General features: G+C 41.5%; 1 pseudogene; it reads left to right on the top strand.

The window, feature by feature from the left end:
* The first annotated feature begins 3,045 nt into the window (after positions 1 to 3,045).
* LOC118620357 lies at positions 3,046 to 3,632 on the top strand (annotated as a pseudogene).
* Positions 3,633 to 22,154: the final 18,522 nt, after the last annotated feature.

Here is a 22,154-nt window from a genome sequence, read left to right as displayed (position 1 = left end):
GTTAGTAAGGGCCACGCCTGTGCTGACTGACTTTCTGCAGTCCACTAAGTTTTCAATAAATGAGGTGGGTTGTATTTTTTTTTTCTTATCTGTATATTTGACTGCCATTCAGCACAACACAGCTTGGCAAGAATCGGTGTTCAGCCTGGCCGGTGAGGCTCAGCGGACTGAGCGTCATCCCGTGGACTGAGAGGTCCGGATTCCATTCCTGGTCAGGGCACATGCCCAGGTTTCCGGCTCGATCCCCAGTAGGGGGTGTGCAGGAGGCAGCTGATTGATGTTTCTCGCTCACATCTATGTTTCTATCTCCCTCTCTCTCTCTAAAAAATCAATAAATACAAAAATGTTTTTAAATGAATTGGTGTTCAGGAAATGGGAGCAAATATGCATTAAGAATTCCTCATAAGCCCAGCCGGTGTTGCTCAGTGGTTGGGCATAGACCCATGCACCAAGAAGTCACCAGTTCAATTCCTGGTCAGGGCACATGCCCAGGTTTTGGGCCTGATCCCCAGTGGGGGGTGTGCAGGAGGCAGCCAATCGATGTTTCTCTCTCTCTCACTTCCTCTCTAAAATCAATAAAGAAAAATAAGTTTTCTAAAAAGAATTTCTTTTAAAGGGATGGTTATAAATTCATCTAATATATTCCTATACTTTTATTAAAAGTTCATCATAGAGACCACAGCCTTACTGCTACTTCGTAAGAATTTGGATTAATGCACTAAATAGAAATGCATCATAACTGAGTGTGTCATTCTCTGAAACAGAGCCAATAAAATGTGGGCCCATAATTTATAAAATGATCCTGATACCATCCCTTATTTGTTTCCAAAAGAAGCAAAAATATTTTTCTCGTAAAGACTGCCTAGTAGGGTTCTGTAATAGCAACTTGTGGATGCTGACCACACAGTGGTGGCCAACTGTGATCCCTTCAGCCTCCCCGCTCAATTCTAGAATAGATCTCTAAAAATGGTAAGCCCAGCCAGTGTGGCTCAGTGGTTGAGCATCGACCCATGCACCAAGAGGTCGCCGGTTCAATTCCCGGCCAGGGCACATGCCCAGGTTGTGGGCCTAGTCCCCAGTGGGGGGCATGCAGGAGGCGGCCAATCCATGTTCTCTCTCATCAATGTTTCTATCTCTCCCTCTCCTCTTTCTCTCTCTCTCAAACCAATAAAGAAAAAAAAATTGAATAAAAATGGTAAAATAGCTTTGGGCTAGTTTATTAGTTCTCAAACTTGAGCATGATTGGAATCCCCTGGAGAGCATGTTCATTACTAATTGCTGACAAGAGCTCCAGAGTGTCTGACTGCGCACACCTGGGGTGGCACTGAGGACTCGAGTTTCTACCAAGTTCCCAGGTCATGTTGCTGCTGCTCGGCTGGTCAAGAAAAACAGGTATGTTGAAGAAACGTGACCCAATAGAATGGCACTTTGATTTAGACTAGCTTGAAAGCTATTCATGGATTTGTCAGGAATGGGAAACTAAAAAAAGAAAAGAAAATCTGAATTTCTATAATTTCTTCCTTAGCTCTCTCAAACTCCTGTTCCTCAGAAACCCTAGAGCAGCCCTGGCCGGTTTGGCTCAGCGGTTAGAGCATCGGCCTGCGGTCCTGAGAGACCCGGGTTCAGTTCCCGCTAAGGTCATATACCTCAGTTGCAGTTTGTCCCCGGCCCTGGTCGGTTGTGCGGGTGGCAGCCACTCGATGTGTCCCTTTCACATCGATGTTTCTCTCTCTCTCTCTGTTCCTCTCTCTCCCTCCCGCTCTACCTGAACAAAAAATGGAAAAATGTCCTCGGGTGAGGATAAAAAAAAAAAAACTACTAGAGCAGTGGTTCTCAACCTTCCTAATGCCATGACCCTTTAATACACCTCATGTGTGGTGACCCCCAACCGTAAAATTATTTTTGTTGCTACTTCATAACTGTAATTTTGCTACTGTTATATCTTAGGCGACCCCTGTGAAAGGGTTGTTTGAGCCCCAAAGGGGTCGCGACCCACAGGTTGAGAACCGCTGCTAAAGTATTAAGAGTTACAGCAGGGTTTGAAAGGTCTCAATTCAGACATCCTTGACTTCTTAAAAGAGAAAAAAATCCTTTGAGTAAATCTGGAACCTTTCTCAATGGTCTCTTTCCCCTCGAACAGGTCAGCTGCATCAGTCACCTCGGAGCTGGAAATGCAGATCTTCAGAATCCCCCCCTGACGTGCCAGACTCAGCAATCTACTTTCCAACAAGCCCTGCTGGCGAGTTTGATGCACGCCCAGGGGTAAGAACCACGGGTCTGACCTCACCTTTCAGGAGGGAGGCGGGACAGTTCGGACAGAGGGAGGACTGGGCTTTGGGTCAGTGAGATGGTAGATTGCAGTTTTGTTGATGGCTGACAAGAGTCTGGACAACATCTTGAGCAAGACAATGTGGCAGCCTTCCACGACTTTACATAATACGCGGGAGTGGATGATGTCGATGCCCAGTAGCTGCATGACTCAGCTCGAGCTACGGGACCAGTGGGCAGATAGCTGAGCTCTTTCCCAAGAGCGCAGGAACGCCTTCCGAAAGGCAGCCGTTCATCCGCAAGCTGGTTTTTTCTCAGTTTTCTTCTTCTCATTGAGTAGTGAAATGAAAATGCACTTGGGTGTTTGTTTCTTCTCTCCAGTATGCTCATTAATAAGCACAGTAGCAGGTTTCCTGGTAATGAGCAGTGGCTTTTCTAACTGCAATGGAACCTGGAATGTGAGCGTTCCCAAAACATCTCAGAAGAGATACTATTTAGATAATAGATAATTTTGGATGATGTTTATTAATTATTGTATACAAGAGTGGAGAGAACTATAAACCTACTTTTGCCCCATCCTGTATTTAAAATATGATTCTTGTACACAGCACATAACTGAGTGTTGCTTTAAAAAAAAAAGAAAAAAACTGGACTTTTGGTCAAGACGGTGGCATAGGTGAACAGGAGTCTCCTCCTCCCACAACCACATCGAAATGACAACTAAACTGTACATTGCCCTCCCAGAGATCTTTGCTCTTCATTTCAAGGAAAAACCAAATGGTGGATGAAGCAGGTGCTGCGGGAGGCCCTGAGGCCCCGGGGGCCCCGGAATGGGAGGCGTGGAGCCTTCCATGGAGGATTTGGCAGCAGCATCCAGGGCCCCCGTCGCCACAGGGTCTGGGTCGGAGCCAAGGCTAGGGAGCTCTCGGAGGTAAGGCAGAGGACAAGGATGGATCCCCGTCACCATATGGGCCGCCTGGTTGAGGACATGAAGTTCAAGTGCCTGGAGGAGATCTATGTCTTCTCCTTTCCCATCAAGGAATCTGAGATCTTTGACTTTTTCTCGGGGGCATCCCTCAAGGATGAGGTTTTGAAGATTATGCCCATCAAAAGCAGACCCGCCTCAAGGCATTTGTCGCCACTGGGAACTACAGTGGACATGTTGGTCTGGGTGTTAAGTGCTCCAAGGAGGTAGCCGCTGCCATCATGGGACCGGCGTCCTGGCCAAGCTCTCTATTGTCCCTGTGGGGCAAGGCTACTAGGGGAACAAAATGGGCAAGCCCCACACTGTCCCTAGCAAGGTGGCTGGCCGCTGTGGCTCTGTACTGGTGGTCTCGTCCCCACCCCCAAGGGCACTGGCATAGTCTCAGCCCCTGTGCCCAAGAAGTTGCTGGTGATGGCTGGTATCCACGACTGCTACACCTCGGCCAGGGGCTGCACTGCCACCCTGGGCAGCTGTCCAAGGCCGCCTTTGATGCCATCTCTAAGGCCTACAGCTGTCTCACCCGACCTCTGGAAGAGACTGTGTGCACCAAGTCTCCCTACCAGGAAGTCACTGACCATCTTGTAAAGACCCGCACCAGAGTTTCTGTGCAGAGGGCCCAGGCTCCAGCTGTGGCCACCACATAATTTCATACAAGAAAAATAAAGGGAATCAAGGTTGTTCATTTAAAAAATAATAATAATAAAATAAATAAACTACAGAACAACCATCATTCAGAACCTCCTGAAATCTGGCTGAATGGAAGTCCCACAACTAGAGAATTAAACAAGAAGCCACATAGAGACTGGTAGGAGGGGCGGAGACACAGGACAGGCTGGTCCCACACCCACATGTGCTGGATAAAAATCGGGAGGGATATCTGGATGCAGAGGTCCTCCTTGAGGAGCAAGGGGTCCCAGGCCCACACCACATCCTTGATCCCAGGGTTCCAGTGCCAGGAAGAGAAGTCCCCATAACTTCTGGCTGTTAAAACTAGCAGGGATTGCCTGGCTGGTGTGACTCTTTGGTTAAACATCGACCCATGCACCAAGAGGTCGCCATTTCGATTCCAGTCAGGGCACATGCCCAGGTTGTGGGCCCGATCCCCAATGGGGGGCATGCAGGAGGCGGCCAATCGATATTCTCTCTCGTCGATGTTTCTATCTCTTTCTCCCTTCCTCTCTCTCTAAAATCAATAAAGAATAAAAATTTTAAAGAAAAAAACCAGCAGGGATTGAAGCTGAGAGAGACTGAGGCTCTAGAGTCCCAGGCAGCCCCACTTAAAGGGCCAACGCACAGACTTACTGGGTCTCATTCCCTCTGCTACCTTTGTCTCATGAAAAACCTTGAGAAAAATCTGTAGCTTCCACCCCTGGAGAGCTAACTCTAAGAAGAATTTATCATGTTATTGTTAATGACTTCAGGTGGGGTTTAGTTTACCGTCAAAGTCAAGAGATCTAGGAGATAACAGAGGAGAGACTTCTGCTCTGAACTTGACCGTTTCTACCACACTCAAACGAGAACTGACATCCGAGACCAGGCCAAGACCCTGGTCAGAGACAAAGTCAGTTCACTCACCTTCAACTCGATTGCTCGCAGTTCCAAACAGAAGGCCCTGGTTCCAGAAACCCTCCTTCACCTGAGATGACCATCTCCATAGCTATTAGTTACCTTGGCAACAGCAAGAAAACCTGGTGTTCTGTAAAAAAAAAAAAAATCATTTTAGGTTCCATAGGACAAAAATCTCTAGTAAAATTTAATCAGGAAGGCAGCTATGCTCCCTACTATAAAAAGAAATTAATCAGGGACTGAGAACGTATGCTGTCATGGGGAAGAGAGAATTCTTTTAGGTCATAAGTTCCATTATAAAATTCACATTAGGCAGTAAATGAGCATCGGCATCGTACAGTGGGCGGGGCCGTTATCCGGCCTCAGATGGCTGTGCATTTAGAGGTGCCTTTAAAACCCATCATGCCTTGTTATGTTCTAGTTGATAGGAAAGACATGAAATGACAAACATTGGCATATTTACTGATAGTTCTAGTATCACCTCTCCTAGCAGTTTTTTCGAGCACTAAAAGAGAATGATGATAAGCCACTTTAGAAATAGATTGTGCGTTCCATAACTTGTTCCATGTTTCAGTTTTTTATTATATTATGATATCAAGATATAAGGCTACCAAAATCTGTGCTAGTTAGAATTCTTCTAGAGAAAGAGAACCAGTAGGATATATGTAGCCCCCCCCCACACACACACACACACACTTTTGTATGGGAGCTACATTGAATTTAAAAATTGTATTATTTAATCTCATTTTAAAGTGCTACAAATATCAATTCAGTTTCTCTTCGGATCAAAATAATATCTCTCAAACTGTCAAGGAAAATGTAACACACATTATAACTGTCTCATTCTTACGGTTTGGGGACAAGTGCATCAGATTGGGATTCAAGAGACCACAGTCTCCAAATTATTATTTTTTAATTAAAAAAAAGATAGACCATAGTCTCTCTATTCTTCACTCTTATTTTTTCTTGACTTAGGTTTCTTCTCTCGCAAAATCATATGGTTAGACATGATGACCTGGAAGAGCACATCTCTCTAAGCACCATATGATTCCACAATTCTATACATGGGACCTAAGACTTGGAGGTGCTCCAGAACTGCCCCCTGGCCTCTTTGAACACTGTCTGTGTCCTTTCAGCAAGCCCTAGAAATAAGTTGGTTATAATAGAAAGATTTAAAGATTTGCTCATGCCACAAATCATGATTTTTTTTAAGTGCTCAATAAAATTCACAAAAGTCACTGCTAAGTTACTTAACCATCCTGTGGTTAAAAATAATCATGCAATGCCCTGGCCGGTTTGGCTCAGCGGTTAGAGCATCGGCCCAAGAACCAAAGAGCCACTGGTTTGATTCCCGTCAAGGGCACGTACCTCGGTTTCATAGTTGCAGTTTTGTCCAGCCCTCGTCATGGTCGAGTGGGAGGCAACCAGTCCATGTGTCTCTCTCACATCGATATTTCTCTCTCTCTCTCTCTCTCTCTCTCTCTCTCTCTCTCTCTCCCTCATCATGATCGAGTGGGAGGCAACCAGTCCATGTGTCTCTCTCACATCGATATTTCTCTCTCTCTCTCTCTCTCTCTTTCTCTCTCTCTTCCTCCTTCCTACTCTATCTCAAGAGAAATGGAAAAATATTCTTGGGTGAGGATTAAAAAAAAATCATGTTATTCAAATGCTAATTCATAAAGATGTTTTGGTTAGATGGAGTCCAAAGGTTTGTTTATTTTTCCCCTTGTAGATATAAAAAAAAGTTATTTTCTTATACAATGACCAAAAAAGTCTCAAGCAAACATATGAACTCCCCAGAGATTTTTATGATTTGTGCATTGTTTCAGATGTGATGAAAATGTTTTTGTTCTTAAAAGCATGCTCATAATAATGATTCTAATCGTGAGAAATCTGCAAGTAACCATCTGAATACAGTAGACACCTCTGAAGACTGACCTGCAAATATGTTAGAAATGTGGGCAGTGAGGAAAATGATGTGGAACTTATGAAAGAATATTCTGATCTAAAAACAACAATAATAACAACAACAAAAAACCAACAAAATAGCAGCCAGATGATAAGAACCTGCCAAATAGTGGTATGAAGGTAACTCCGGTCACACAGTGATAGCCCTGCAGCCCAGCTCCCATTGTGAAATGTCTGGGCCATGTCGTTATCAGAGTCCCCTACAAACATCTCATTTCTGCCCTGGGGGCCATTCTTCCTTCCTTGACATATTCTCACAGTGGAAAAGCGAAGAGGAAAGGGAACTCAGAGTCTAGAGAACTGAAGAGACAGGAAAAGGAAGAATTGGGGTTGATTTAATGAAGTACCTGCTCCAGTGACCTACTTATTTTTTGTTTGTCTCTCCTAGGAGTTGGCCTTAGGACACTACAGGGTACTATTTCAAAACAATACTAGCCCATTTCCCGGGAAATATGAGGTAGTTTAGATAACTCACTGTACGTTCTGTTTTTGAAACCTCAGGTAATAAACTTGAATAACACAATAGCCAACTCAGAAACGAATGGCCTGCTGGTGTCCGGTTTGAAAGGCAGCTATGCCCAGCACTCTCCCACCGGCGCTGCGCATATTCGTGTCTGTTTTGGATGAATTTGGTTTTTTTCTCCTTCACTATAAACACTGGAAATGAAATTTTAAAAGCAAAGCACACGGTGCTGAAGATCTAATTTTTGAAACTTGCTTTGAATGTTTGGAGGTGGTACTGGCCCCCAGAAATGCAGTAACTGATGTGAACGAAATGTAACTTCATGCCTTGCCTTTTTAAAAAGCGTCTCTCACAGGCCATCTTTCAGCAGGATCTTAGCAGGAAATGTTGGAGGGCATGGACACAGAGAGCAGCTCTGAGGTTACTCTCTTGGAAGGTAAATGAGGAATAAGATGAAAAAGCAATCACAGAATCCAGCCCAGGAGAATAAAAGGAGACCAATAATATTCTTAATTCTACGTGGAAGCAGGAGCGAGCCATAGACCATCTGGGCTCTGACCCAAATAGGGGAGAGGATAATCAGAGGGAAGCCCAAAGAGCGATATTTAATTAAGAAGAATAAAAGAATTGCGGTTGGAAACATTTTTCGTATCAATTTGGCCCGATCGTTCCTGATTTATTTCAAAACAATAAAGGTTCAAGATGAATTTATCCTAATCAGATTTACAGTAAACTCAAATTGGATTAAGCAATGATGAAGAACAGTTAAAATTTACTGCTTGGCCCTGGTCGGCTTGGCTCAGCGGTTAGAGCGTCGGCCTGCGGTCCAGAGAGACCTGGGTTCGGTTCCCGCTAAGGGCACGTACTTCGGTTGCAGTTTGTCCCCGGCCCTGGTTGGTCGTGCGGGTGGCAGCCACTCGATGTGTCCCTTTCACATCAATGTTTCTCTTTCTCTCTCTCTCTCTGTCTCTCCCTCCCACTCTATCGGAACAAAAAATGGGTGAGGATTAAAAAAAAAAAAAAATTTACTGATTGGAGCCACTCATTAGACATTTCCTTGAATCTTTGTCAAGATTGTCTCTTATTTCAAATTAATTTGTTAGTGTGTTTGTTATAGTGAATAGCCTTTTAATCTATATCTTAGGTAGTCACACGTCGGACAGACGTAGCCATTTATTATACGCACCATTCACCTAGGGTTTCAACCACCTTCCCGGCCAGGAGCTGGGGCACTGGCCTGCACTACGCCAGGCTTATGAAACCACGCAGAAACCTTATTTTCTTTAAGCTAGCCTTTACTTATTTATTTATTTCCTTTGACCCAAACCGGCCTCGCCCAGTGCCCTGACTCACCCACCTCCCTCTCCCTTGCTTAATCATTAAGCCCTCAGGACAATGAGGCTGCAGTCATCACCCAGTAGTCTTAGAAACAAGGTCCTGGGTCTATTGACTGTGGAGACAAAGTTTTCAATCAAACTGAACATGATATCTTGGCCTCGGTTGTGTTTTAGCCTTGGACCCACGAAAGTGAGATGATCCCACAAAACAAATCCTTGCAAAATTGTACAGAACAACTCCATGGCTGACATCAGGACCAGATGCAATAATCAAATTACCCACTAGTACCAACCAATCAATAGAGACTATGACCCTAACTTATTAGTCACCATAATTAATGTTTTTCCCCTATCTAATCCATCCTCTGGAAGCTATTGGGGAGCCAAGCCTTTGAGGATGAGCTCCCTGTGACTCCGGGCATGGGGCCATGTCCTTAATAAATCCTTACTTTCTTGGCTGCAAACTCCTGTTCATGTGTTACTGGGCTTGATGTGCACAGGCAAATGGACCCCTTCAGTTCAGTAACACTCACAAACACACACAAATGCAACAGCACAGGCAATATTGTATGTGCAGATCCCACAAAGGGGATGAGGGGAAGCTGCTTACAGACCATTGTATTAGTTTCCTATTGGTACTGTCACATACTACCACAAGTGTAGTGGCTGAAAACCACACAGATTTATTATCTTATTGTTCTGGAGGTCAGAAGTCTAAAATGGGTCAGCAGAGCTGTGTTCTTGTGCAAGCTGCAGGGAAGAATCCAGGTCCTCGCCTTTTTCAGCTTCTAGAGGCTGCCTGCATTCCTTGGCTTGTGGGCCCTTCCTCCATCCTCAAAGCCCGCAGCATGGCCTCTGCTTCTGTTCCTGGCGACTCTCCCCCTTACAGGAGGAGCGCTTGTGAATACATTGTGATTCCATTACACCGGGAACCCAGGATAATCGCCCCATCGCAAAACCCTGAGTGTAATTACATCTGCAAAATTCTTCCGCCATGTACAGTAACATTCACAGGCTTGAAAGATTAGGACATGGGTATCTTTTCTGGGGTGGGGGGCTGGGGGAGCATTATTTAAGTTTCAAATGCCAATCAGAATATAAAGAAGTTTGGTTATAATGCTTATTCACAATAAATTATTATGAGGAAAACTAAATTATTAGCCCAGCATACTTTAATTCATCCTTGATTAAATTAAAGGAAAGTCATTAAACAGAGATTCCTAAAGTGAAACCTGGAAGGAAAATAACAGGGTGCTGAATCAATTGACTACAAATTCAAAGCACTAGGTTATCTGGAACTAATATGAAATAATATTGAATGTCAACTGTAACTAAAAAAATAAAAGCAGATAAAAGGGGGAGAATGGTGGATATCTGTAATACTGTCAACAATAAAAAACAAAACATAAAAACCCAAAGCACTAGGTTAGTCGTGACTATGTATTAAGTATATGTTTAGAAAGATAAGGAAGATGAAGAACAAATAATATTTAGCCTTTACTATAAAAAGTAAATTTAATCTACATTTAATCTGTTTCTTCTCATCTTTTTTTATCCTCACTCGAGGACATTTTTTCATTTTTTGTTCAGAAAGAGTGGGAGGGAGAAACAGGAAGAGAGAGAGAAAGAAACATCGATGTGAAAGGGACACATCAAGTGGTCACCACCCACAAGACCCACAATGTCTGGAGACAAACCGCAACCGAGGCACGTGCCCTTAGCACGAACCGAGCCCACGTCTCTCTGGACCACAGGCCGACGCTCTAACCGCTGAGCCAAACTGGCCAGGGCTGTTTCTTACCATCTTAAAGTAAGTATCTTAGTCTGTTTACAAAAAGAAGGGAATGGGAACTTCCCCTAATATTTCCATTTTTTAATCAATTTTTTTATTTTTATTTGATATTTGTTTTATTAGATATACTCTAAGTACCATTGACTTAGAACTATTTTGTTTATGAAAAGCAATGTTTGTACAAATGATTTGTTTTAGAGAATAGTGTTTGCTCATTCATAGTAATAAGATATGTTTGTCTTAGGAGGTTAAAATTTCTCACCAGCCTCATGAAAATTACTATGAGTTCATTGATCTTGTTGAAAGTAACTCAGCCAATAAAAAAAAGTTTAGTAATTTAAATTAGAAGAGTCTTGTACCTTCTTATTTTGTTAAACTTGATTTTTGTAAGTAAATACTTTGTTATTTTTAAAACTCAATGTAAATTCTGTATTTTTCAAAAGCAGTTTTTATGAGTCTTTGATCCTTCTACCAACTCTTTGAATAGTGTGCAATTAAATCTTAAATGTGGATACCCAGTTGTCCTAACACCTTTTTCTTTTTTATATATTTGAATTTTTTTCATAATTAAAAGTAAGAACATTTAAACTATTCTTACAACTATTATTTTATTTGTTTGTTTTTACTGATTTTTTTAGAGAAAGAGAAAGGGAGAGAGAGAGAGAAACATAGATATGAGAGACAAATATCGATTGGGTGCCTCTTGCACGCCCCCTACTGGGAATCAAGCCAATAACCCGGCATGTGCCCTGACCAGGAATGGACCTGGGACCTCTCAGTCCATGAGACAGTGCTCAACCCACTGAGCACACCGGCCGGGCCTTACAACTATTCTAAAATATATATTTGAAATTATATTTTAGAATCTAATGGCACTTCACTTCTTTCACCGCCAAATTAATAATTGAAATTGCTGTGATAAAGCAAATAAATTTCAAATCCACACAAACTTTTAAATTATAAGTATTTAAAAATAATATTGACACTTGTATTTACATGGGCTTTAGAGTGGTAACACTTCAGCTAACCGAAACCTGAGAGTGCACACCATCAGCCACAAATGGAGCGAAGACCCAAAACAGGGTATCTCAAAAGTCTTAATAAAGTTTAGATTTTTTTTTTTGGTCCTCACCCAAGGACATTTTTCCTTTTTTTTTTTTTTTTTTTTTGGTTCCGATAGAGTGGGAGGGAGAGAGAGGAAGCGAGAGAGAGAAACATTGACATGAAAGGGACACATTGAGTGGTTGCCACCCACACAACCCAACCAGGGCCAGGGACAAACTGCAACCAAGGTACGTGCCCTTAGCGGGAACCGAACCCGGGTCTCTCTGGACTGCAAGCTGATGCTCTAACTGCTGAGCCAAACCGACCAGGGCTAAAGTTTAGATTTTAATAATCTCAGAAGTGTGAATGCTTCAAAATCCAAAAAAAATTTTGAAGATGTAATTATTTACATTTATTACATTTTATGTGGTTTTAAGAAAGTTTGCAGAATAAGTTTTTATTGTGGTAGAAAACCCATAAAATAAAATTTATTATGTTAACCATTTCTCTCTCTTTTTTTTAATTTTAAAAATTTTTTGTTGAATTTATTGGGGTAACCTTGGTTAATAAAATTATATATGTTTTAAGTGTACAGTTCTATAATACATCATCTGTATATCATATTATGTGTTCACCACCCTAAGTTGAGTCTCCTCCCTTCATCATGTTCTCCCCTCCCCCACATTCTGTTTACCCATTACACCTCCTGGCTATTGCGAATAAAGCTGCTATGAACATAGGTGTACAATTATCTCTTTGAGATCCTGCTTTTAATTCTTTTGGATATATACCCAGGAGTGGGACTGCTGGATCATATGGTCATTCTATTTTTTTTGGAACCACCATTGTGTTTCCCACAGCAACTGCACCATTTTACATTCCCCCCAACAATGAACAAAGGTTCTAATTTCTCCACACCTGCTCCAATACTTATTCTTATTCTTTATTTCCCCTTCCTCCCTCCCTTTCTTTCTCCCTCCCTCCCTCCTTTCCTCCCTCCTTTCCTCCCTTCCTTCCTCCCTTCCTCCCTTCCTTCCTTCCTTCCTTCCTCCCTCCCTCCCTCCCTCCCTTCCTTTCTGACAGTAGCCTTTCCCAATGGGTATGAGGTGATATGTATCACTGTGGATTTTGACTGCATCTTCCTAATGATTAGAGATACTGAGCATCTTTTCATCTGCTTGTTGGCCAAATAATATATTTTTAATTTAACGTTTTGTTTTGGTTAATGTCTGCCATCTTTCAGAGGGACTAAAACAAAAAAATTGTTCAAATATTTCAAAACTAAGTAAGTGTAGAGAAATTAAATAGTCTTCCAAATGATGCTCATTGTGTAAATTTGTGACATCGATCCTACTGAAGATACTAAAACTTATAACTATGGGATACTATGTATGTGAAAACAGAGATTCAGGTTGCCTGTTCGAAGCTATGATTGGCCAGAGACCCTACTCTTCGTCACACCCCCAAACAGCCACACCTGGAGCTACTTGATTTGCTTCTGTCTGAAATACAACAATTCTAGCTCCTCCTTGGCAGCTTGTCTGTGATGGACAGTGTCCCCCTCTGTAGCTGTCCACTACAATAGGTGTCCAGGTGGCAGAAAACTTCTTGGACATCCTCAAGGTAACAAAGAGGAGCTGTGAGTACCCCTGTCACTCATTTGGCATGGTTTTGTGGGACCATGGACAAGCCCTTAAATGACTCTCACTTTAACAGTTCCTAAGGCAACTGCATAGGGCCAGAGGCCTCTGGATTGAGGATCCCAACACCCCCAGAGCCTTCCTGGTCTCCAAGGAGCTGCTGATGTCCTATTGCGTTAGATACCTGAGTCTTCTTTCCTTTGGTTTAATTATTACTCAGCTCTTACAGATTTGTTTGTCTTATCAACCTAATTGTTCTCCCGCAAGCTGGTAAAACTTCTAGAGCTTCTAATTTCTCTAGACTTTTAAACGAATATTCAGAATGCTTCCAGCATCTTCTTGGCTTTTGTATCTCATCAGAGACCTGATGAGCTGCCAGACTTTTCTAAAGGCTACTAGCAACCAAACCAAAGCAGTGAAGTAAAATTAGTATTTTGAATTTGCCCTGAGTATTGTGTACCAATAGGCCCAAATCTGTAGAATGTTGCTTGCTGGTTCTTTCTAAATCATTTGAATACACTGAGTGGTACATAAATAATTGAATAGTGACTTTTAATTAAGGCTCTGTAGTGAAAGCTGCTTTATGCAAAATTAAATGCTTTTTAATAGCTAATTTAGAAAGCACTTTTAAACACTGCAAGTACCATACCAGGAAACTAAGCAAATGGCTAATTTGATTTGGCAAAGTGTTCTCAGATGACAGTTAGGATTCTGTTTTTTGTTTGTTTGTTTTTAAATGAATGCTCCTTTTTGTTCAGAAAGCTTGGAATGTTATTTCAATATTGCCAATACTTTTCACAGAAGAGAAGATACCAAGTAAGAAAACATAGACCACATCATATATTAAATAATATTTTATATTAATGTGAAAAGTACTATAGCCTATGAAAACTTGGGAGATAAACAATGTTTCATATCTTTATCTAAGTTTTATAGATATTAAGGGCATTATGAATTAACTTGCATCTCCCACCCCAAATTTCTATGTTGATGTCCTAAACCCCAACACCTTAGAATGTGAGCTTATTTGTAAATAGGACAATTGCAGATATAATTAGTAAAGACAGGGTCATTCTGGAGTGGAATAGACTCCTAGTTCAATAGGATTGCTGTCATTATTAAAAGGGGAAAATCGCCAGTGATCCCACTTCTAGGAATATACCCTACGAAGCCTGAAACACCAATCAGAAAGAATATATGTACCCCCATGTTCATAGCAGCACTATTAACAATAGCTAAGATCTGGAAACAGCCCAAGTGTCCATCAGTAGATGAGTGGATGAAAAAGTTGTGGTACATTTACACAATGGAATACTAGGTAGCTGTAAGAAAGAAAGATCTCTTATCTTTTGAGACAACATGGAGGGACCTGGAGAGCATTATGCTAAGCTAAATAAGCCAGTCAGAGAAAGACAAATACCACATGATCTCATTTATTTGTGGAATATAATGAACAAAATAAGCTGATGAACAAAATAGACCCAGAGACATAGAAAGGAGTACGGTTCAGACTGACAGACCTCAGAGGAGGGGAATGGGGAGGATGGATGAGATAAACCAAAGAACTTATATGCATTCATGTGTAACCAATGGACACAGACAACAATGCTGGGGGATTGGGGGAGCGGGATGGGGAGCAGGGTGTCTGAAGGGGGGAGGAGAAACATCTGTAACATTAAAATTTTAATTAAAAAATAATAAAATAAAAAATAAAAGGAGAAAATCGGATGCAGATACACAGAAAAGCAGGAAGCGTGAAGGTGGGGGCAGAGGTCAGGGTGATGCAGTAGAAGCCAGCAAATGCCTGATGCTGAGAGTAACATGGAACAGTCTCCTGCTCAGCTCTCAGCAGGAGCACCCCACTGGTGCCTTGATTTTAGACTTCCAGCCTCCATAACTGAGAGACAATCAATTTCCATTATTGACACCACCCAGGGTGTGGTACTGTGCCGTGGTAGCTCTAGCCAAATATTATGGACTGAATGTTTGTGTCCCCCCCAATTCATATGTGGAGTCCTTACCCTCAGTGTGGTGGTATTTGGAAATAAGGCTTTACGAGGTAATTAGGTTTGATTGGGAACCCCTTTATGGGATTTGTGTCCTTGTAAAAAGACACCAAGAGCCGGCATCCTCTCCTGCCCTGTGAGGACACAGCGAGAAAGCAAGGCCCCGCCAGGGAGAGAAATCTCGCCAGAGCCCAACTGTTCTGACGTCCCATCCTCCAAACCTGTGGGACATACATGTTTCTTTTTAAGCCCCCCAATCCATGATGTTCTGTTACAGCAGCCTGAGCTGATTTAGACACCAACACACTAGGCAACCTGCATTTGAAACTCCGAGTTGAATGAAGAAGCACAAGCTCTACTGGTTGTCTGAAATCAAGTGAGCATAAAAATGTATTTTAAAATGTTTAAGATGATTATAATGAAATGTCAAATTTATGAGCATCCTAAAATTGATCAGAGACAGATGAGTATAACAAACATATTACATATTCAGGGCAATACTGCATTCTAAAATGCTTCCATAATGGGCATCTTGCCACTCAGAGCTCATTTAAACATTTGCCATATTAAAGCACAGAGTACTCAGATACGTGCCCAGGCTTCTGTAAATGTGACCAGGCAACCAACATTGTCATTTCAGTAATTACACTTAATTCCCTAAAGTCAAATAATCCATTTTCTTTTTATCTACAAAACAACCCTGTAGGGTAGAGCTATTATTAATCTGATTTACTGCTGATGAGCCAGTTTAGCAAAGCTGACTTATTTAACCATATTTTTACAGACAGCAAGTCATGGATGTCTGTATTTTAGAAATAGGTACTTAAATTCTATACCACCCTTAAAGAAAATGCATGCATTTCAAGTATAAATTTGAATAAGTTTAATATGCAAATCTATCAATACATTTCAATAGCAAACTTAAAAATGGAGATTATCTTTGGAATTTACCATCTCTAAAAGTTAAGTCTGGCTCTTTGAAGTATGTGATTAAAGTATAGTTAGCCCTGGACAGTTTTGCTCAGCGGTTAGAGCGTCGGCCTGCGGTCCAGAGAGACCTGGGTTTGGTTCCTGCTAAGGACATGTACCTTGGTTGCAGTTTGTCCCCAGCCCTGGTTGGGTTGTGTGGGTGGCAGCCACTCGACGTGTCCCTTTCACGTTGATGTTTCTCTCTCTTTCTCTCCTTCCCACTGTATCTGAACAAAATATGGAAAAATGTCCTCGAGTGGGGATAAAAAAAATGATCTGTTGTCTTCCCCTACCAAGTTCATTTAAACAAATTCTTCTGCTCTTCTTTATCTAAGGTTTTACCACAATTATTAATTTTACACAAATGTCCCCCAAACTTTCTTTGATAAATATTAATATAGTTCCTATTACAAAGTTTATGCAATATGATGCCAATTGCTAGCTTCTCACAAAATCTTAGTTACAATTAGTGAAATAGTGCACGTAATATTCTTAGGACATTGTCAGGCACATAGTGAGCACACATTACATATTGGTTGTTAATAACAACAATAAGATGAGATGCTTTTAATATTCGATATAGAGACTTATGTTATAATAATGAGTCATTATCATGTACACTTTGATAATTTTTAAAAAGAATGGGAGCTCTGGCTGGTTTGGTTCAGCAGTTAGATTGTCTTCCCAAGGACCAAAGAGTCATGGGTTCAATTCTGGTCGGGGGCATGTATCTCGGTTGCGGTTTGATCCCTGGCCCTGGCTGGGGTCATGCAGGAGGCAACCAATCAATGTGTGTGTGTCTCTCTCTCCCTCTCTCCCACTCTATCGGAAAAATCAATGGAGGATATAAAAAAAAAAAAAAAAAAAAGAATGGGGAATAAATATTTTGCCTATGCTCAATAAATTATAACAAAAAATATTTTCTTCTTTCTCTTCATACCTGTATATTTCTCTACTTTTACTTATCAGGCGGGATACCCAGAAAGTTAAGCCAGGAGGCCGAGATTGCTCAGAGTGACCTTAGAGGTCACTTGGTGCCTACAGGTATTTTCTGACCTGAGTCTCAGTCTCAAGACCTCCCCTGGGACCAGAACATTGGTGGGTGATTCTTTTGGTTGAATGCCCTGTGCACTGTTTGCTGAGTGGAGGTGCTAAATCAGTTGACATGCACAGATCCTCATGCAGATGACTGAGCTCATGATATCAGATGTCTGGAAGGACGAATATCTCCTCTGCTGGAGAATGGCTTCAGAAATTTCTTTGGTGAGTTCTAGAGCCAGTGAACTGTGTCAAGGCCAAGTAGCTAGAGCCAGAGAAACAGGAAATTATGCTGTGCTGTCTTCCTTCATAGTTCTAGGTACTATGATTTCACTTTTTTTTTTCTGATTGCCATAAGAAGTGTATAGTTTTTTGATTACTGATTAGATGATTGCCAAAATGAAAAAAAGAGTAGCTTGCCCTTTGATGATGTTAATATCTCGCATACATTCTTGGGCCGGAACCAGACTGGAGAAGCATTTCATATTTCCGTGATTAGCCTCTGAAACAGAAATGATCCAACTATTCAAATTAGATAGAAACTTTAATTAAGTAGCTAATATAATACTGTAGGAACTTTGGAAATATTCATGTGGTAAAAAGTAAAGGTGATTCTGGACTGTATATCTCCTCATAGAGATTTATGTTGCTGGACCGAGGGATGGAATCACTGAAGCATGTTAGTGATTGGAAATCTCTGGTTCGACAGGTGTCAGTGGGAGCTGCAGGTGGTGTTCTTTTTTTTAGAGAGAGAGGAAGGGAGAGGGAGAGAGAGAGAGAAACATCAGTGAGAGAGAACATCAATCGGCCGCCTCCTGCATGCCCCCCACTGGGGATCAGGCCCATAACCTGGGCATGTGCCCTGACTGGGAATCAAACTGGTGACCTCTTGGTGCACGGGTCGATGCTCAACCACTGAGCCCACCGGCCAGGCCTCAGGTGGTATTCTAAGTAGTCATGCCTCCCCCACTGCCTGTGTCCTATCACCTATATCACATCCTGCATGCCAGACTAACACTGTTTATTTTTTTAAATAATTTTATTGATTTTTAGAGAGGAAAGCAGAGAGAGAGAGAGAGAGATGTGAGAGCAGAACATCGATCAGCTGCCTCTTGCTTGCCTTGCCCCCCCGCCCAACAGAAATCAAACCAGCAACTGTCTGGTGCACAGGACGATACCCAACCAACTGAGCCACACCAGCCAGGGCAGACTAACACTACATTAAAGTAACACTGCAGCCCGGCCGGTGTGGCTCAGTGGTTGAGCATCAACCCGTGCACCAAGAGGTCACCAGTTTGATTCCCAGTCAGGGCACAGGCCCAGTTTATGGGTCCAATCCCCAGTGTGGTGCATGCAGGAGGTGGCCATTCAATGTTCTCTCTCATCAATGTTTCTTGCTTTCTCTCCCTCTCCCTTTCTCTCTCTCTAAAAGCAATAAAGAAAAATAAATTTTTTTAATAAATAAATAAAGTAACACTGCAACAGCAATCCCCCGGGACCCCTTGGGCAAGCAAGAGCATGCTTTCATCCAGGAACACAGTCTATCAAACACACACAAGGTAAAAGGGCACAAATTATTAGGAAACCCAATGCTACAACACCCCAATTAGAGTCCTGTCTAAAGTTTCTTATAATCCTGAGTTCATCCTCAGCTCCTCTCTGGGGGAGCCACGCTCTGACTCGTGATGCTCATCAATCTCCCAGAGTCGAGCAAATCCCGTGGAAAGAGGATGTTCCCATTTTAATAATTTGCTCATTAAATATTCAGTGTTTGAGGGCTACAAGACCTGTACTGTGATATGTGCTGGGCATTCTGTTCTAATAAGACAGACCTTGTCTGTGACTTTGTGGAATTTACATTCTACTGGGAGAGAAAAATACATAAATATACAAGTAAATGTTTCATTGCAATTATTGGAAATGCTTTGATGGAACAATACAGTGTATTTGAGCATTGATTAGGTGGACCTAATTTAGAATGAGGGTAATATGTAAACTGAAAACTAAAGAGCGAATAAAATGTAGTCTGGCCAAAATGATAGGGCAGTGGTGGAGAACTGAGGGTGGGTTTCAGGGAAGAACGACGTGAGGATGGACAGTCCAGGCAGAAAGGACAAGGATGCTGTGTGAGGCCCCTCAGGAGACCAGAGATTTGATGTGACCTAGAAACAAAAAAAGAGAAAAAGGTCCGTGAAGTCTTGGAAGCAGGGTAAGTGAGTGGAGGGGAGGGAACATGAGACTTTAATAGGTCAAATTAAACAATTTGGATGTTATCCTTAGAGCACAGGGAAGATCTTTTTTTCCCTTTGGTTTTATGGAGGTATAATTGGGATACAACATTGTGTATGTGTAAAGTGTGCAGTGTGTGTTGATTTGATACCTTTATATATTACAAAAGGATTATCACCATAGCATCAGCTAACACCTCCTGTCACAAGATTCCCATTTCTTTCTTGTGGTGAGAACATTTACGATCTATTCTCTTAACAACTTTTCAACTATATAATACGGTATTATTAGCTATAATCACCATGCTATACATTTGGTTCCCAAGAACAAGTTAATCTTACAACTGGAAGTTTGTGCCCTTTGACCAACACGTTGCCAATTTCTCCAACCCCAGCCCCTGGGAACCACCACTCTAAGAAAGATCTTGAACCCTCTCAGCCAAACGTCATAAACACTTTTATATGGGGCATGAATTATAGGAGAACGAGAATGGAAGAAAGGAAACTGGTTCAGAGACCATGTCTTTATTTTATTTCTTTTTAATTTTATTTTATTGTTGAAATTATTTCAAATGTCCCTCAATTTTCCCCCTTTACCCGCTCCTCCCAGCTCCTGCCCCACCCCAGACCTTCACCACACTATTGTCTATGTCCATTGGTTATGTATATATGTATACAAGTTTTTTGGTTAACCTCTTCCCATCTTCCACCCTGTTCTCTGAGATCTGTTCATCTGTTCCATGCCTCTCAAACTATTTTGTTTGTCAATTTATTATGTTCTTTAGATTCCATTTATAAGTGAGATCATGTGATATTTGTCTTTCTCTGACTGGCTTATTTCACTCAGCACAATACTCTCCAGGTCCATTCATGCTGTCACAAAGGGTAAGAAATCCTTCTTTACAGCTGCATAGTATTCCGTTGTGTAAATGTACCACAGATTTTTATCCACGCATTCACGAATGGGCACTTGGGCCGTTTGCAGATCTCAGCTATTGTAAATAATACTGCTATGAACATACTGCAGGCCAGAGACCATTTCTAGTAACTCGGATGTACTACAAGGCGAGATTGGGGCATTGTGAAGGCAGTGAAGATACAGAAGCGGACAGATGCCATAACAATAAAATCAGCAGGACATGATGACAGAATGTGAGGATTGTGTGAGCTACACGAAGAATCAGGAGATTTTTCCCATGAGTCAGTCCTGATGATGTTTATTTGCAGTGACGGAGGACTTGGGTGGGAGAAGGAGAACATTGAAGAAAAATAAAGTTGAATTTGGGGGAGGTAGGTGTACAAATGAAGAGTTAAGTTTGAAGTCAAACAACATGTGAAGTTACCAGTGTATAAATCAGAAAGGAACTCAGTTTGTGTAGGTAATATTTAATACAACAGAAGACTAGCAGATCACCTAGGGCAGAGGTACTCAATTCTGGATTTTCATTAAAATCTCCTAGAGAGAGGTGTTTGGGTCTTTTTAATATGATGTCCAGGACCTGCTCCGAAGTAATCGAATCAAAATATGTGGGAGTGGGGCCAGGAAATCAATATTTTAAAACACTTTCTCAGATGATTCTAATGAGCAACCAAGATTAAGAATTACTGGCTAACCTTTTGTGACAGCATGAATGGACCCTAGAGGGTATTACGCTAAGTAAAATAAGTCAGACAGAGAAAGACAAATACCATATGATTTCACTTATATGTAGAATCTAAAGAACAAAACAAGTAAACAAATAAAATTGAAACAGACTCAGATTTACAGTTGTCAGAGGGGAGAGAGGTTGGGGGCTGGGTGAAAATGGTGAAGGGATTAAGAAGTACAAGCTGTTGGTTACAAAACAGTTATGGGGATGTAAGGCACAGCATAGGAATATAGCCAATAATATTGTCATAACAATGTGTGAAACATTGGGAGGACCACTCTGTAAAGTACAATTTTCTAACCACTGTGCTGTACATCTGAAATTAATACAGAATGATGTCGAATGTTAACTGTAATTGAAAAAAATAAAAGTAATTTATAAAAGATTTACTGGTTCAGATGAGGAATAAGCCAAAATTGAGTAGTTGCTTTTCACCCAGTTTCCCAATTTTCTCTTGTTCTTGTGAATCTTAACACTACTTAACTGACAGACCATTCTTTTTCACTATATTATCTCTATACCTAGGGTTTTGCTCTTCACTGTTGCCTAGATTAAATCACCTTGGGTCAATCAAAAAAGGAGGTATCTTCAAAGGAACAGTTTAAAGTTTAAGGGATCCTCTAAATAATTTAATATTCAGAAGTCTCCTTAGAGAAGGAATGACGGTGGATGGCATCACCAAACCAGAAGAATCCTGTGGAAAACAACCATGTTATTGCAGTACTGTAGAACATACCTTTACAAATGCAAACATCAGATGCTGGGACACCTTTTCCTTATTTTAAAAAAAGAGTCGGTAGCCTCAGATCTCGGCAGGACTTCACCCCATCACCAGGCTCTTCAGTCACTGTCGGAGCAACCAAAAGAATCATTTCCCACCAGGTGAGCAGTTGGAGCCTGAAAATTTAAGTGTCAATAACAAGTGGTGGAAAGTCTTTAATCAGTGAATTAGCATTTCAAATATCAAAGATAACAGACCTTTGAAGTCTCTCAGCTTTACAGAGCTGTCACCAGCCTAAGGTTCAAAAGACTCCTGGCCTCTCTCTATTTTGTCTTTTTCTATCTGCTCTGTGCCCTCTGTACCTCTGACTCTGTCTCTATCTCTATTTCTCTCCTTCAGTTTTAGTAATATGCTGTTTGTTCTTTTTCCCTTGAGGGATAGTTCATAATTGTGGGTTTTTTTTTTATTTTCTGTGCTTGT

Source organism: Molossus molossus, unplaced genomic scaffold (assembly GCF_014108415.1).
Source record: "Molossus molossus isolate mMolMol1 unplaced genomic scaffold, mMolMol1.p scaffold_m16_p_7, whole genome shotgun sequence".
Lineage (NCBI taxonomy): Eukaryota > Metazoa > Chordata > Mammalia > Chiroptera > Molossidae > Molossus > Molossus molossus.
Note: the sequence above shows the minus strand (reverse complement) of the source record. Positions and strands in the feature narration are given on the sequence as shown.